General features: G+C 42.9%; 1 long non-coding RNA gene across 1 annotated transcript; it reads left to right on the top strand.

Annotated features, from left to right (window-relative positions):
- Positions 1-17: 17 nt before the first annotated feature.
- Positions 18-12467, top strand: LOC117085589. Its single transcript, XR_004438006.1, has 3 exons — positions 18-58; positions 1736-1812; positions 12018-12467. It is a non-coding gene; the product is annotated as an uncharacterized LOC117085589 (long non-coding RNA).
- The last annotated feature ends 2874 nt before the right edge of the window (positions 12468-15341 follow it).

The raw sequence follows: 15341 nt of genomic DNA, 5'->3' as shown, positions 1-15341 counted from the left end.
AAACCTCAACCTCCTGAGCTCAATGGATCCTCAGCCTCCTGACTAGTGGGAACTACAGGTATGTGCCACCATGCCCAGCTAATTTTTTTTTTTTTTTGAGGAGGGGTAGATATGAGGTCTCACTAAGTTGCCCAGGTTTGTCTTGAACTTCTGGGCTCAAGTGATCCTTCCACCTTGACCTCCCAAAGTGCTGGAATTACAGGGGTGAGCCACCGCACCTGGCCTCAAGCTATTGTATTAGGAGAGGACTTTTCAAATTATTTTATTAACCTTCATCCCCTATCTATTAGAAACCAAGTGTATTAATCAAGGTTCTCCAGAGGAATGGAACCAATAGGATACACACACACACACACACACACACACACAAACACACATATCTCTCATATGTATACTTACATTAATATATTTCCCACATATATTGTACGCACTATCGATACATATGAGAATTGGCTCATGTAATTATGGAGGCCCAGAAGTCCCACCATCTGCCATCTGCAAGCTAGAAAACCAGGAAAGCTGGTGGTGTGATTCAGTCTGAGTCTGAAGGCCCCAGAACTGGGCACTTCAATGCGAAGAGCAGAAGAAGATGAATGTCCCAGCTCAAGAAGAGAGAGGATTTGCCCTTCCTCAACCTTTTCATTCTATTCAACCCTCAATGGATTGGGTGATGACACCCACATTAGTGAGGGTAGATCTTGTCTACCTATTCAAATGTTACTCTCTTCCAGAAACACCCTCACAGACACACCCAGAAATAATGTCTCGCCAGCTATCCGGGCATTCTCAGCCCGGTCAAGTCAACACATAAAATTAACCATCGCACTGAGCCTGGAGACTTAGCTCAGAGCATTGTCTCATACTGCAGAGAAGACACCCTCCTGTTATAGGGAGAGCAGCAGGGCCATGGGTTTAACTCCTCTAAGTAGAAGGGTGATGGGTTACAGAGGAAGAGAAGGAAGGAAGTCTTTCCTCTTCTGTCCCAGAATTGGGCGAAGGAAAAGGAGAGACAGACAGAGCCAGGGACAGAGACAAAGAAACAAAGCAGTCAGATGTGTGTCCTGACTGTGCAAGAGGTGACTAGGGGAAACACCAAGGACAAAAGGGCATCGTTCTCCCCAGCTCCCCATCTGAGACACTGAGAAGAGACTTTACTGCAGGCTACCTCATCTCAACTCTAGTGGGGCCAGCATGGCCAAGTAGGGGGAGGTTATGAGGTTTAATTTTAGAGTCTCCTAAAGTTTCCACAGGGGGCCCTGTGACCCAGAAGTCTATGAGAATCTGGCTGGGATCCATAGTGCAGGTGAGGCGGGTGAAGGACTACCAGGTGGGCCAGGACTAAATGGGAGTCACAGTCAGAAGTCAGAGGTGTCCTGCAGGGAGGACCCAGGGGAAGCCGAGGGAGTCAGAGAGGATCATCAGAGAGAGCTGATAAGGAATCGCTCCAGCCCCAGATATCAGCTACATTGCCAGCCATGCTGAGAGCTACCAGGGGGATAAGAGTCAACAAGGTGGAGGACACTGTTCCCAAGACCTCCAAGTCAGGCAACCCCATTCCTCCCCACATACAAAATACCTAGTCAACATCTTGGGGCTGAAAAGGTGAGAAATCTGACAGCTGAACTTTTCTTTTCCTGCACAGACTAACTTCACTTAAGGGATTTCTAAGTGAGTAGATCAGATTAAGTTTAAACAAGTAAGGATTTAAAAGTTAATTGTTTTTACTCCTCACCAGCAGGTGGGATTCAAGGAAGAAGGCTGGACTTATTAACGAAGGGACTATATAATGTCTCCATACTCCTGAGATGCGATGTGAATTGAATTCACAATCCTGCTAAATAAATTTAAAAATCAATGACAATACAGATTGTTAAATGCTATGAAAAGAAGCAAAGGGTGCTATGGGACCTCTAGGCTGCAAAAGTAATTGCTGTATTGGATCGGACCCATGGAGCACCCAGCCTGGGATCTGGTCTTCCCTGTGAAACCTCTGCACATTTGCTGAGGGTTGGAGCAAGGGAGCGTGGTTGATCCCATTTTGTCAAGTGGAAAATTAAGAGCATTCCTTGAAGTATGACCAGATTCTCTAAAAATCCCATTCTCTATTTGGCATCCATTGATTTATCCAACTCTTCTTGAATATTTTAATACATCTGTACTACCTCTTGGATGCTTCAGGCATCTGTAGAGAGTATTTCTGAAAGTTCTGTTTGTTAGCATCCAATTTTGGAGTGTTAGAAAGAGAGGTGAAACAGGCCCTGTCTGTGTATCAGAATATTCCTCTTCCGATGCATTTTTCCCTTAAAAAGAAAAATAAATATACTCTATTTATGTGCAAGGTTTAGATAGCATGTTACCGGAAAGGGGTCCCAATCCAGACCCAAGAAAGGGTTCTTGGATCTCATGCAAGAAAGAATTTGAGGCAAATCCATAGAGTAAAGCAAAAGCAAGTTTATTAAGAAAGTAAAGGAATAAAGAATGGCTACTCTATAGGCAGAGCAGTGCCATGGGCTGCTCAGCTGCTTGTACTTATTGTTAGTTCCTTCTTGATCATATTGTAAACAAGGGGTGGATTATTCATTAGTTTTCCAGGAAAAGGGTAGGCAATTCCTGGAACCAAGGGTTCCTCCCCTTTTCAGACCATATGGGATGACTTCCTAACATTGCCATGGCATTTGTAAACTGTCATGATGCTGGTGAGAATGTCTTTTAGCATGCTAATGTATTCTAATTAGCGTGTGATGAGCAGTAAAGATCATCAGAGGTCATTCTCATTGCTATCTTGGTTTTGGTGGGATTCAGCCGGCTTCTTTACTGCAAACTATTGTATCAGCAGGGTCTTTGTGACTTGTATCTTGTGCCAACCTCCCATCTCACCCTGTGACGTAGAATACCCAGCCTCCTGTGAATGCAGCCCTGTAGGTCTCAGCCTTATTTTACTCAATCCCTGTTCAAGATGGGGTTGCTCTGCTTCGAACGCCTTTGACAAGTATTGTTTCACTCAGAATGGCTCAAAACATAAATTTTATATCCTCACATCCAATTCTTCCCCTTGCTCCTGGTTAATAACTCAGGCAAAATCCATGACTTTTCTGGTCTCTCTGTTGTAAAGCAAGACCTTTATCAGTAATTAAAATATCTAATTCCATTTTATAACCAAATCTTTAAACACAGCTTATAATCAATATTCTCATCCTTCTCCAGATCGGGACTGCTGCCAGCAGAGAAGAAAAGGGAGGTGGTCACGTTCTTTACTCTCATCATGTCCACTTCCATTCTTCCCCTCTCTGAATTACTGATGGAGGGAAAGAGAGAAGGAGAGCTCTCACTTGACCAGTATTGCTATGATCCAACCTCTGCCATCTGGCCCTACCAGGTGTTTAAACCTGACTCTGTCTTTTTTGCTGTGGGTTCTTTGGGGATCCCCCTCCCTTGAGAGAGAGAGAGAGAAAGAGAGAGAGAGAGAGAGAGACAGGAAACAAGTGGGCAAGTCACTCTGGACCTAGGAAATAGACCAGTATCAAGCCCAAGTCAACAAGTGAGTGTTTTCATGTTTCCGCACAGTTAGGACTTTCTGAGCAAGTTTTTCTGGAGTCCAGATTAAAGAACAAGGCTTAGAAGTTAAATTATGACTATGACTGAATAGTTAATGAGATAACTCTAGAGAGATTTGTCTCCCCAGAGGTCTGTGTTTACACTTCAGAGGAGCAGGGTGGGAGGGGGTAAAACCTGCAACCAAGAAAACATCCCAAGAGTTGTAAACCAGGAGAAACTTCTCTTATCTTCCCACGAGACACTTATTTGCATTCCAAAAGGTAAGAAGCCCAGACCTTTCCCTTTTCTTCCCCAGGAAAATTGATGTACACTAAAAAGCAAAAGTTTCTCTCCCTTTCTCAGAAGGGGAAAAGAGAAAGCTGACCCTCTCATATATAAGCTCTCAGATTCATAATTTTGAGGGAGGCTTTCTCTCCTGCAGTATAGAACCTAGTACATATACGATGACATCTGGCTTTCATCATATCACTCTAGGGGTTGGGGCAAGGGAACTGATAGTTTTTGACATGAATTATAATAACTTTGATCCAGAAACTTTATATTTGCATTCAGGATAACATAAGTAAATACAGGTATTAAAAACCTATCAGCCATTGAAAGAGGACTGTGCATGGTTCTGTCAGAGGTGTGTGAACCAGAGCAACTCCATCTTAAATAGGAACTGGGTAAAATGAGGCTGAAACCTACTGGCCTGCATTCCCAGATGGTTCAGGCATGTAAGTCACAGGATGAGATAGGAGGTCAGCAGAAGATACAGGTCATAAACACCTTGCTGATAAAACAGGTTGCAGTAAAGAAGCGAGCCAAAAACCACCAAAACCAAGATGACCACAAGAGTGACCTCTGGTCGTCCTCACTGCTACACTCCCACTAGTGTCATGACAGTTTACAAATGCCACAGCAACATCAGGAAGTTACCCTACATGATTTAAAAAGGGGAGGCATGAATAATCCACCCCTTGTTTAGCATATAATCTAGAAATAACCAGAAAAATGGGCAACCTGCAGCCCTTGGGCCTGCTCTGCCTATGGAGTAGCCATTCTTTTATTCCTCTACTTTCTTAATAAACTTGACTTCACTTTACTCTATGGACTCACCCTGAATTCTTTCTTGCATGAGACCCAAGAACCCTCTCTTGGGGTTTTGATCGGGACGCCTTTCCAGTAACAGTTCTTCACCAGAACATATGTGATTCTTATGCTAAAAAGTTAATGTAATACTGAAACTGCCCTTACAATGACTATGACAGCAAGAGAAATTTAGCATGGCTGACTCTATCTTGCTTCTAGACGCATGGGCTAGCTGTACTCACTCACTCCTGGGCATTGGTGAGGCTAACCATGCGATGAATTTAGTTTACAGCTTAACTATGAAACAAGGATGATAATAGTCCCCTCTAAAACTGATTCCCTCCTTGTTGGGGGGCTGAAACTGCCTTTATAAGACTAATGAAAGGCCACAAGATTAGAATTTGGGGAAGGGCCTACATTCTGCTAAAATATAGACATAGTTTCTATGATCCCTTACTGTTCAGGAGTCATGTGGCCAGAGGTCAGAAGATTTGTCACTTCCCCATTTGCTCCTATAGATAACATCACTATTATAGAACCTAGGATTGGTCTTTTGAGATATTTCTCAGACTTTTGCATTCTGCAAACCAAATGACCCCACTCAGACCCATGAATTATTACTCAGCTGGTCTTGTGGCCCCCACTCAGAGGCAGAATCAGCACATGAGGACTGTTTCCACACCCCTATGACTTTGTCCCCAACCAATCAGCAGCACCAATTCCCTAGGACCTTGCCCGTGAAATTTTCCATAAAAATCCTAGCCTCTGAGTTCTCTCAGAGAGAGACTGATTTGAGTGATAACTGCAGTCCTTCACTCAGCTGCCTTGCATTATGTGAACTCTTTCTTTACTGCAACACCCTGGTCTCAGTGAATTGGTTTTGCCTGTGCAGTGAACAGGAAGAACCCGTTGGGCGATTACAGTAATAGACTGATATACACTGAGTGTGCTGTGCAGGCATATTAAAAGAAATAAGTATATCTCAATACTCTACCATAATCTAACACAATCATTTCTGAGAATACATTTTAATAAGAAAACTGAGAAACTAGAGTGTTTCTACTCCAGAGGAGTTAGCCAGATAAGGCATGGGCTTGGAGACCATGGCAAGTGAGCAAAAATGGAAGGATCTGGGTTTATTCTGAAGAATTATCACATGCATAAGAGAAAAAATTCATTTTCTTTTGATTGCTTGGAACAAATTGCTCATACTTATGGAGAGACAGATTTTGGCTTCATATAGAGAAGAAGTTTTCCAACAAAGACGTTCAGCAATGCAATGAGCTGCTTTAACAAGTAGAGAGCTCTCTTTTGTCATTGGATGTGTTTAGGTGGCAGCTGGGATGGCCATCTGTTGGAGAGGTTGCAGAGGAGGTCTGTGTTCTATGTTGGAGGTTGGTCTAATTGAACTTTTAGGACTCTGGCAACTCTATGTCTCCACAACGTTTAATTGATCTTTGTCTGAACATTTTCATTTTTGGTCATTGTCCTATGGAGCTCCCTTTCTTGGCAGTCTGCTATATTCTCAGAGTTGTTTTAACTTCCAGAGTTCAAGTCAAGGCTCTATGATTTACTTTGTGATTTTTGGTAAATTACTTAATCCCATCTGTAACCTCGTGAAACCAATACTTCCTACTTTTAGGCTTATTATGGAGAGTAAATGAAATAGTACTTGTAAAACATGAATTGTGTAAAGCAGCACTCACTAGAACCCAGTAATACACAATGGCTATGATTAGTTTATTAGTCTCTTCGCTTCTTGTCTGTCTCCATCCTTCTTTCACTTGGCTACCTACTCACCCTTCACATCTCACTTAGTTTTCATGTATATGCCTCTTATTTCCAGTGAGTTTGAGTCTCTTCCTATGGTAAAGAACCATTTGGCAAATTATATTTTCATACTTGTGCCTACTGTTAAATTATTTTTCTTATTTGTTCTACTATTTGTTAGTCATTTTACTGTCAATTTATAGGATCTCTTTCTATATTAGGTTTATGATATTAGTTGTAAATATTTTCTGGTTTATTCTTTGTCTTTTGATCATAGACCTTTTGACGTGAAGCAGATTTGTTGTTCTAATTTTATTATTGATTTTATTTTTTTACATAGGGTCACACTCTATTGCCCAGGCTGAAGCGCAGTGGCACAATTCTGGCTCACTGTAGCCTCAACCTCCCCAGGGTCAGGTGATCCTCCCACCTCAGCCTCCCAAGAAGCTGCACACAGCTATTAGATTGGTGCAAAAGTAACTGCGATTTTTGCCATTAAAATAGCAAAACAGCAATTACTTTTGCACCAACCTAATTAATTTTTGTATTTAATGTAGGGATGGAACCTCTCTATGTTGCCCAGGCTTGTCTCGGGGCTCAAGCAATCTACCTGTCTCGGCCTCCCAAAATGCTGATATTACATGCCTCTGACACCATGCCCAGTCTGTTGTTTTTAATATAGCAGTGTTTATCAAGTCTTTAATTCATACAGAGGCTGTGAATCTCTGTCTCTATTTCTTACTGACACCAAAAAGTGATTAAAAGGTATAATTCCTTGTGCTATCATTATGAAATGAAAATGTCTGATGTCATTGTAGACACACAAACTGCTACATCATCAAGATGCTTCAGCACTCTGCTCTTAAAAGGGACGCTTTCTTGATACAATTTTCCAGTGTCTCTGCTACTAAAGAATAGCTTCTCATAAAATCTGATCACTTACACAGCTTGAGTTTCTTTTGCAGCCAAGGTACTACAGAGGCTCCACTACAAGGCTCCAGACAGGCTGGAACTATTGTAACCATTATCTTTACCTGACAACTAATCAAGTTGCCAGTCAAACCATACACCTGTGGAATAGGGAAATTGAGTCCCTGTTGCTTAAATAAAAGACCCTGAATTAGCTGGCAGTAACAGTGACATTTTAGATCCATCTCTGGCCTAGTCACTACAGGGAAGGAACTGTGTTATACTGGAGAGAATACTGGGCTTGGTGTCAGAAGGCTTGATTCATTCACTTCAGTGCAGCACGATTCCATTCAATTCACATTTCCTGATCTCCTATTAAGAACAAGATAGTCTGCTTGGGTTATGGGTACAAAGAAGCTGTTTCACCCCTTAAAGAGCTCACAGTCTAATGGGAGAAGCAGGATCATCAGTGACTACAGTAAACAACATCCAAATACACAGACTCTGTCTTAAAAATACAAAGAAGAAACCTAAAAAAAAGGAACTTCAATTTCTCTCTGTTAAGTTTCTCTTACATATTATGTGTACACACCCAACTATATCCCAGACATTGCTGTTATATTCCTTTCAGCCCCTTATATCACAAATCAAACTTACTATTAGTCCCCTGTTCCTATCCAGTCCCTCTGCCACACCAAGATGGCTTCCTGATTATGCCATCTCAGGGTCTTCAGTCTCTGAAACTCAAAACCTTGATGTTTATCTGGATTCCTTCCCCTCCACTCACAGAGACCCTTCCCTCACTAAGCCCTGTCCATTCTTCCTTCATAATATTTCACACATTTCCTTCAGACCTTTATCATGTTATTAAAACAATCTTTGACTCTTGTCCCTATAGATCACATTGTTTTCTGCACCAGTCACCATTCACTATTCCATCCTTCTACTACCCAGATCTATTTCCCACAAACTAATTTCATCATGTGATTTTCCAGCTTTAAAAGGTCAATAATTCTCCATTACATATTGGATAAAATTCAAGCTCTGAAATCTAATATTTGGTGGGTCCTTTAGTCATCTGACTTCACTTTTTATTTCCAGTCTTGTCATTATCTATGCCATTCTTCTTGTCCCTGGCCCCGTCAGATGGCTGTATTTATTATTGAGAAAAACATTCTTCCCCGTCAATTTTCCCATCCTGTTATCTCCTCTCCTCCCTTTCTTCCACCCCACATCTCTTGCTTCTTCTTTATGCATCCAAGTTCTAGTCATTTCAAGGTCCAACTCCAAGTCTTATCTACTCCATAAAACTGAGAAGTAGCTCAGTTTTATGCTGAGGTCTTCATATCAGACCTTTCTCTGAAGGTCTTCAGAGCGTTTTTTCTTTTCTGAATTCCTAAGATATTTAGTCTGTGGCCTTAACTGGTACTTAAACACATATGTGTCAGATTGCCAGGGCGGCTTAACCAACAGAAATGTATTGTTTCACAATACATTTGTTTCACAATACATTTCTGGAGGCTTGAGGTCGGAGATCAATGTGTTATCAGAGTTGATTCTTTCTGAGGGCTGTGAGGGAGAATCTGTTCCATGCCTTTCTCCTGGCTTCTGGTGGTTTGCTGGCAATGTTGGCATTCCTAGTAGATGACATTCTCCCTGTGTTTGCATGATCTTCTCTCTGTCTCTTCACATGGTGTTCTTTTTGTAAGGATACCAGTCATATTGGATTAGGAGCCCACTCTACTCCAGTATGACCTCATCTTAACAAATAAATCTGCAATGACCTTATTTCCAAATGAGGTGATATTCTGAGGTATTTAGAGATAGAACTTTAACCTATTAATTTTGGGGCAGACACAAGTCAATCCATCACAATATATAATGGAGTTCTATCACATAAGCATTTACTTACACAAGTTCAACAAAATGCTCCCAGCTGAGAAACATAAAAATGAGAAGACAGGAAAAACGTAATTTGAATAATTTGGGAAGCTTTGTCTTCTTTTTTTTTTTTTTTTTGTCAGTGTCTCACTCTGTTGCCCAGGCTGAAGAGCAGTGGCGCAATCTCGGTTCACTGCAGCTTTCACCTTTTGGGTTCCAACGATCCTCCCACCTCAGCTTCCCTTCCCAGGTAGCTGGGTTTACAGGCATGCACCACCATGCCCAGCTAATTATTTTGTATTTTTAGTAGAGATGGGGTTTCACCATGTTAGCCAGGCTGGTCTCGAACTCCTGACCTCAAGTGATCTGCCTGCCTCGGCTTCCCAAAGTACTGGGATTACAGGTGTGAGCCACTGAACCCAGCCCTTTGCCTACTTTTTAACTTTATGCCCACCAGTGAAATTGTGGCAGAAGATGTGATTCTGCTATTTAATCAGTTGCAATTTCTTTGTGCCTCTTGGAAGTGGGCATCTAGTCACTCAGAATGTGACTTGTGTATAAAAATATGTATTTGATAATATATGATATTTGTCTTACTGGCCAGTCTTGTAATTTCACTTCGAATAAGACAATATTTCATATTTTGCCACAGTACTCTATTTCATTGTACGGCGGTAGCAAAGTAATGCTTTTACACCTCATTGAATTCTTTCCCTTTTACTTGGACAGCCTTTCCATCCTTTCTCCAATCCTAGCCACAAACTAAACAGGTAAACAAAGATGGGAAATTCTTAGCTTTTTTTTTTTTTTTTTTTTGAGACAGAGTCTCACTCTGTCGCCCGGGCTGGAGTGCAGTGGCCGGATCTCAGCTCACTGCAAGCTCTGCCTCCCGGGTTTACACCATTCTCCTGCCTCAGCCTCCGGAGTAGCTTGGGACTACAGGCGCCCGCCACCTTGCCCAGCTAGTTTTTTAGTATTTCTTAGTAGAGACGGGGTTTCACCGTGTTAGCCAGGATGGTCTCGTTCTCCTGACCTCGTGATCCACCTGTCTCGGCCTCCCAAAGTGCTGGGATTACAGGCTTGAGCCACCGCGCCCGGCCAAAATTCTTAGCTTTTAAGTGAAATGAAAAAGCAAGAAAGGAAGGAGGGAAAAATGAAGAACAGGAAGGAAGGAAGGAGGGAGGGAGGGAGGGAGGGAAAGGAGAGAAGAAGAGAGGTGGAGAAAGAAGGGAAGGAGAGAAGAAAACAAAAGATGAAAAACCTTTATGCAAGTGTAAGGGTTTTGTCTTCCTGCTCCCCCTGACTAAATAAGAATATCAAGACCTAGGCCAGTGTGCTGAGTTGAACAATGGTCCCCCAAGAGACATGTCCATGTCCTAATCTCTGGAACCTACAAATGTTACTTTACCTGGAAAAAGGATCTCTGCAGATACAATTAAGGGTCTTGTTACAAGGATAATCCAGATGATCTGGATTATCCCTGTGGGCCCTAAATCCACTGACGAGTGTCCTTATCAGAGACATATAGAGGAGATTTGGCATACAGACAAGAAGGCAACATGGAGACTGATTTGCTTTCCAGGAAACTGATTTGCTTTCCAGGCACACCAGGGCGAGTATTAAAGGACCAGCCAGTAGGCAAGGCTAGGAGCAAAACTGCAAATTTATTTTTTGGTCAGCCAGCTTTGTGGGGGAGGGGTGAGGTCCCTCGGTCTCCGGCAGGGGAGGCCAAGGGAGTCGCCCGGTGGAGCTCTGGGGAGAGGTTCCTAATGCACTCCCAACAGGAGTGGGGGCTCAGGAAGTTGGCACAGCGCACCTGCCGGGAGTGGCTTTTATGTCCTGGACCTGGGAGTGGGAGGGCAGTGGGCGGGACATAGGCGGGTCGGGGGCCAGGCGGTAGGCATGGCTAGGCGGGTTCCGGTTTTTCTCCGTCGGAGATCGGGTTGCGCCTGCGCAGTCGACCTATGTCTTTCCCGGGCGCGGGAAAGTTGATGGTGAAGAACCCGGAACTGCGCCATCTTGCCTCCGTTCGTCCAAACAGAGACAAAGGCACAGATCAGAGTGATGGGGTCACATGCCAAGCAAGCTGAGGATTGCTAATAGCCGCCAGAAGCTGGAAGAGGCAAGGAAGTCTCCTCCCCCAGAGCCTGGAGAGGGAGTGCAGCCCTGATGACACCTCGATTATGGAATCTGGCCTCCAGAACTGTGACAAGATGCGTTTCTGTTGCATTAGGATGCCTAGTTTGTGAATTTTTTTTCTTTTTTCTGAGACAAGTCTTACGCTGTCACTCAGGGTGGGTGCAGTGGCTTGATCACAGCTCACTGCAGCCTCAACCTCCTGAGCTCAAGCTCTCCTCCTGCCTAAGCCTCCTGAGTAGCTGGGACTACAGGCATGTGCCACCACACCTGGCTAATTCTTTTTTATTTTGTAGAGACAGGTTCCTATTTTATTGCCCAGGCTGGTCTCAAACTCTTGGGCTTAAGCAGTACTCCCACCTCAGCCTCCCAAACTGCTGAGATTCCAGGCGTGAACCATTGTGCTCGGCCCACTTGTGATCATTGTTAACAGCAGCTTGAGGAAACTAATACAAGGAGGAAAAGTAGGGAAGGGACCAGATACACTGATGGAATCAGTGTAAGTCAGGATGGGCCATGCACTGATGGAATCAGCTCTGGCCCAGGAAATTCCTGCCTTTCACACCCCACACCCTGAACAAGCAAATGCCAAGGAGCTGCTGGAAGACAGGTTAGTCTGGGGAGACAAGTTAGCCTGTGCATTTCTATCACAGTGTCTAGGGGCGTTGTCATCTGTCTTTCTTATTGCTCCCTAGAGAAGACCACAATGATAGCGGCCAGAAGAGAGCTTGTTGATGTCCGGCATGAATAATGCCTGTCTGTGCCCAGAGAGTTTGCTCAGCCTGCCGTGGATCCTTCCTGCTGGGGGCACCTGCAGAAGTCATGAAGGTGGGGAAGGAAAGCATCCTCCCCTGCCTAAGGTGAAACTGCGTGGAACCAGCTCGTGATTCTCTACAGCAAAAGACGGTGGGAAACACTCCACCGAAGACGATCCTGCTGCTTTTAGCCCCACTTCATTTCCACTTCCAGAGTTACCTGGTGTCGCCTGGGCCTTTTGAGGTTTCTACAGAGTAGTTAGGTTGCTCCTGAGCTTTTCCCTCTGCTGGATGAGATTCAAAATTTTCAGAGCTAAGTCAGTTTCCAGCTGTCCTTCTGCTATTCAATCCTCACATTGTATTGACATTGTCTCCTCTACCATCCTAATGGTTTTTAAAAAGCACCTTAAAAATTCCTTTATTGGCTGGGTGTGGTGTCTCATGCCTGTAACCCCAGCACTTTCGGAGGCTGAGGCAGGAGAATCACTGGAGCCCAGGAGTTGGAGACTAGCTTGGGCAACATAGTGAAACCCCATCTCTACAAAAAATACAAAAATGGGCCAGGCATGGTGGCACATGCCTGTGGTCCCAGCTACTCGGGAGGCTGAGGCAGGGGAGTCACTTGAGGCCAGGAGCAGGCAGGTTGCAAAGATTGTGCCACTGCACTGCAGCCTGAGCGACAGAGCAAGACTCTGTCAAATAAATAAATAAGCCCTTTATTGTAATTTTAGGGAAGCGAAAGAGGGAGAGAGCTGCAATAACTGTGTATGTTTAACCTGCTTTCCTTAGTTAGATGGTGCAAACTTTTTATCTGAATATTTGTGCCTTGATTCAGTTCTGGATAATTCTTAGCTGTTATCTCTTCAAGCCTGACTTCTCAGCTATATTTGTTTTTCTGTTGCTACAAAAAAAAAAAAAAATCACCCCAACCTTAGCAGTTTAGAACAACTCACAGGTATTATCTCATAGTTCTGCAGGTCAGAACTCTCTAGGTGGGTTCCGCTCCCTAAATCAAAGTGCCTGGGCTCTTATCTAGAGATAAGAGAATCTGGGGTAGGGTCTACTCATTCATATTGGTGTAAGGAATTCCGTTTCCTACAGCTATAGGGCTAAGGTTCAGTTAACAGTTGTGAACAGGCTCTCTCTCAGCCCTACTAGGATGCTTGCATTCCTCTCAGCCTGCCTCTTCCATTTTTGAGCCAGTAAGTCAGCTTGTTATGTCCTTTTTTTTTCCCCATGAAATCCTTCTTATACTTCACTGCTTTTTTTTTCTTTCTTTCTTTTTTTTGGAGACGGAGTCTTGCTCTGTCGCCCAGGCTGGAGTGCAGTGGCATGATCTCAGCTCACAGCAGCCTCCACCTCCTGGGCTCAAGTGATCCTCTGGCCTCAGCCTCCCGAATAGCTGGGATTACAGGTGTGTGACACCACACCCCGGTAATTTTTTTATTTTTAGTAGAGACAGGGTTTTGCCATATTGGCCAGGCTGGTCTCCAACTCCTGGCTTCAAGTGATCCACCCGCCTCAACCTCCCAAAAGTGCTGGGATTACAGGCTTGAGCCACCACGCCCTGCCCACGTCACTGTTTTTAAGGCCTCGTGTGAGTATATTGGGCCCACATGTAGAATTGAAGACAATGTCCCCTATTTTAAGGCCTTTAATCGTAATTACATCTGCCAGCTCCCTCCTGCCATGTAGTACACTAGTCCCAGGTTCCACAGATGAGAGTGTAGACACCGTTAGGAGGCCATTCAGCCTATGATAGCTGCTGTCCCTCTAGGGCCTTCTTGGAGTCTCTCAAGTTATTATTTATATTTCTTAATTACTTTTTCACATAGTTGATTGTTTTGTCTGCACAGGGGTCCAGGTAAATATGTCTAATTCTTTTAACTGTGTGTTTTCTAAAGTTTATGCCATTTAATAAATTTTTTTAAATTTTGATGACTATATTTTTAATTTCAAAGTTTTCTGATTAGTTCTCATTCATACTCACCTGTTCTTTTTCAAAGTTTTTATTTTCATGGGTACATGGTAGGTGTATGTATTTGTGGAGTACATGAGATTTTGATACAGGCATAGAATATGTAATAATCACATCTGGTAAATGAGGCATGCATCTCCTCAAGCATTTATCCTTTATGTTACAAACAATCTAATTATACCCTTTCACTTTTAAAAAATGTACAGTTAAGTTATTTTTGACTATAGTCACCACGTTATGCTAGCAAATACTAGATCTAATTCATTCTAATTCTTTTTTTAGTATCCATTAACCATCCTCACTTCACCCCCCACAACACACTATTTGTTTCAGCTTCTGGTAACCATCTTTCTACTCTCTGTCTCCATGAGTTCAGTGGTTTTAAGTTTTAGCTCCCACAAATAAGTGAGAACATACAAAGTTTGTCTTTCTCTGTCTGACTTAACGCAGTGGCCTCCAGTTCCATCCATGTTGTTGCAAATGACAGACTCTCATTCTCTTTTATGGCTGAATAGTATTCCATTGTGTATATGTACCACATTTTCTTTATCCATTCATCTGCTGATGAACATTTAGGTTACTTTCAAATCTTGGCTACTATGAATAGTGCTGCAATAAGCATAGGAGTGCAGATATCTCTTTGATACACCGATTTCCTTTCTTTTAGGAATATACCTGGCAGTGGGGTTGCTAGATCATATGGTCGCTCTATTTTTAGTTTTTGGAGGCATCTCCAAACTTTTCTCCATAGTGGTGGTACTGATTTAACATTCCCGACAATTGTGTACAAGGGTCCCTTTTCTCCATATCCTCTCCAGCATTTATTATTGTCTCATTTTTGGATATAAACCATTTTAATTGGAGTGAGATGATATCTCGTAGCTTTGATTTGCATTTCTCTGATGATCAATGATGTTGAGCACCTTTTCATATACCTGTCTGCCATTCATATGTCATCTTTGGAGAAGTGTCTATTCAGATCTTTTGCTCATTTTTTAAATTGGATTATTATATTTTTTCCTTTAGAGTTGTTTGAGCTCCTTATAGTTTCTGTTATTAATCCCTTGTCAGATGGTAGTTTGCAAATATTTTCTCCCATTCTGCAGGTTGCCTCTTTGTCAATTGTTTCTTTTGCTATGCAGAAGTTTTTTAACTTGATGTGAACCTATTTTACATTTTTGCTTTGGTTGCCTGTGTTTTTGGAGTATTACTCAAGAAATCTTTGCCTAGTTCAATGTCCTGGAGAGTTTCCCCAATGTTTTCTTATAGTAGTTTCATAGTTTGAG

The sequence above is a fragment of the Trachypithecus francoisi genome, unplaced genomic scaffold, assembly GCF_009764315.1.
Source record: "Trachypithecus francoisi isolate TF-2019V2 unplaced genomic scaffold, Tfra_2.0 Lachesis_group1, whole genome shotgun sequence".
NCBI lineage: Eukaryota > Metazoa > Chordata > Mammalia > Primates > Cercopithecidae > Trachypithecus > Trachypithecus francoisi.
This window is presented reverse-complemented; position numbering and strand designations above follow the sequence as displayed.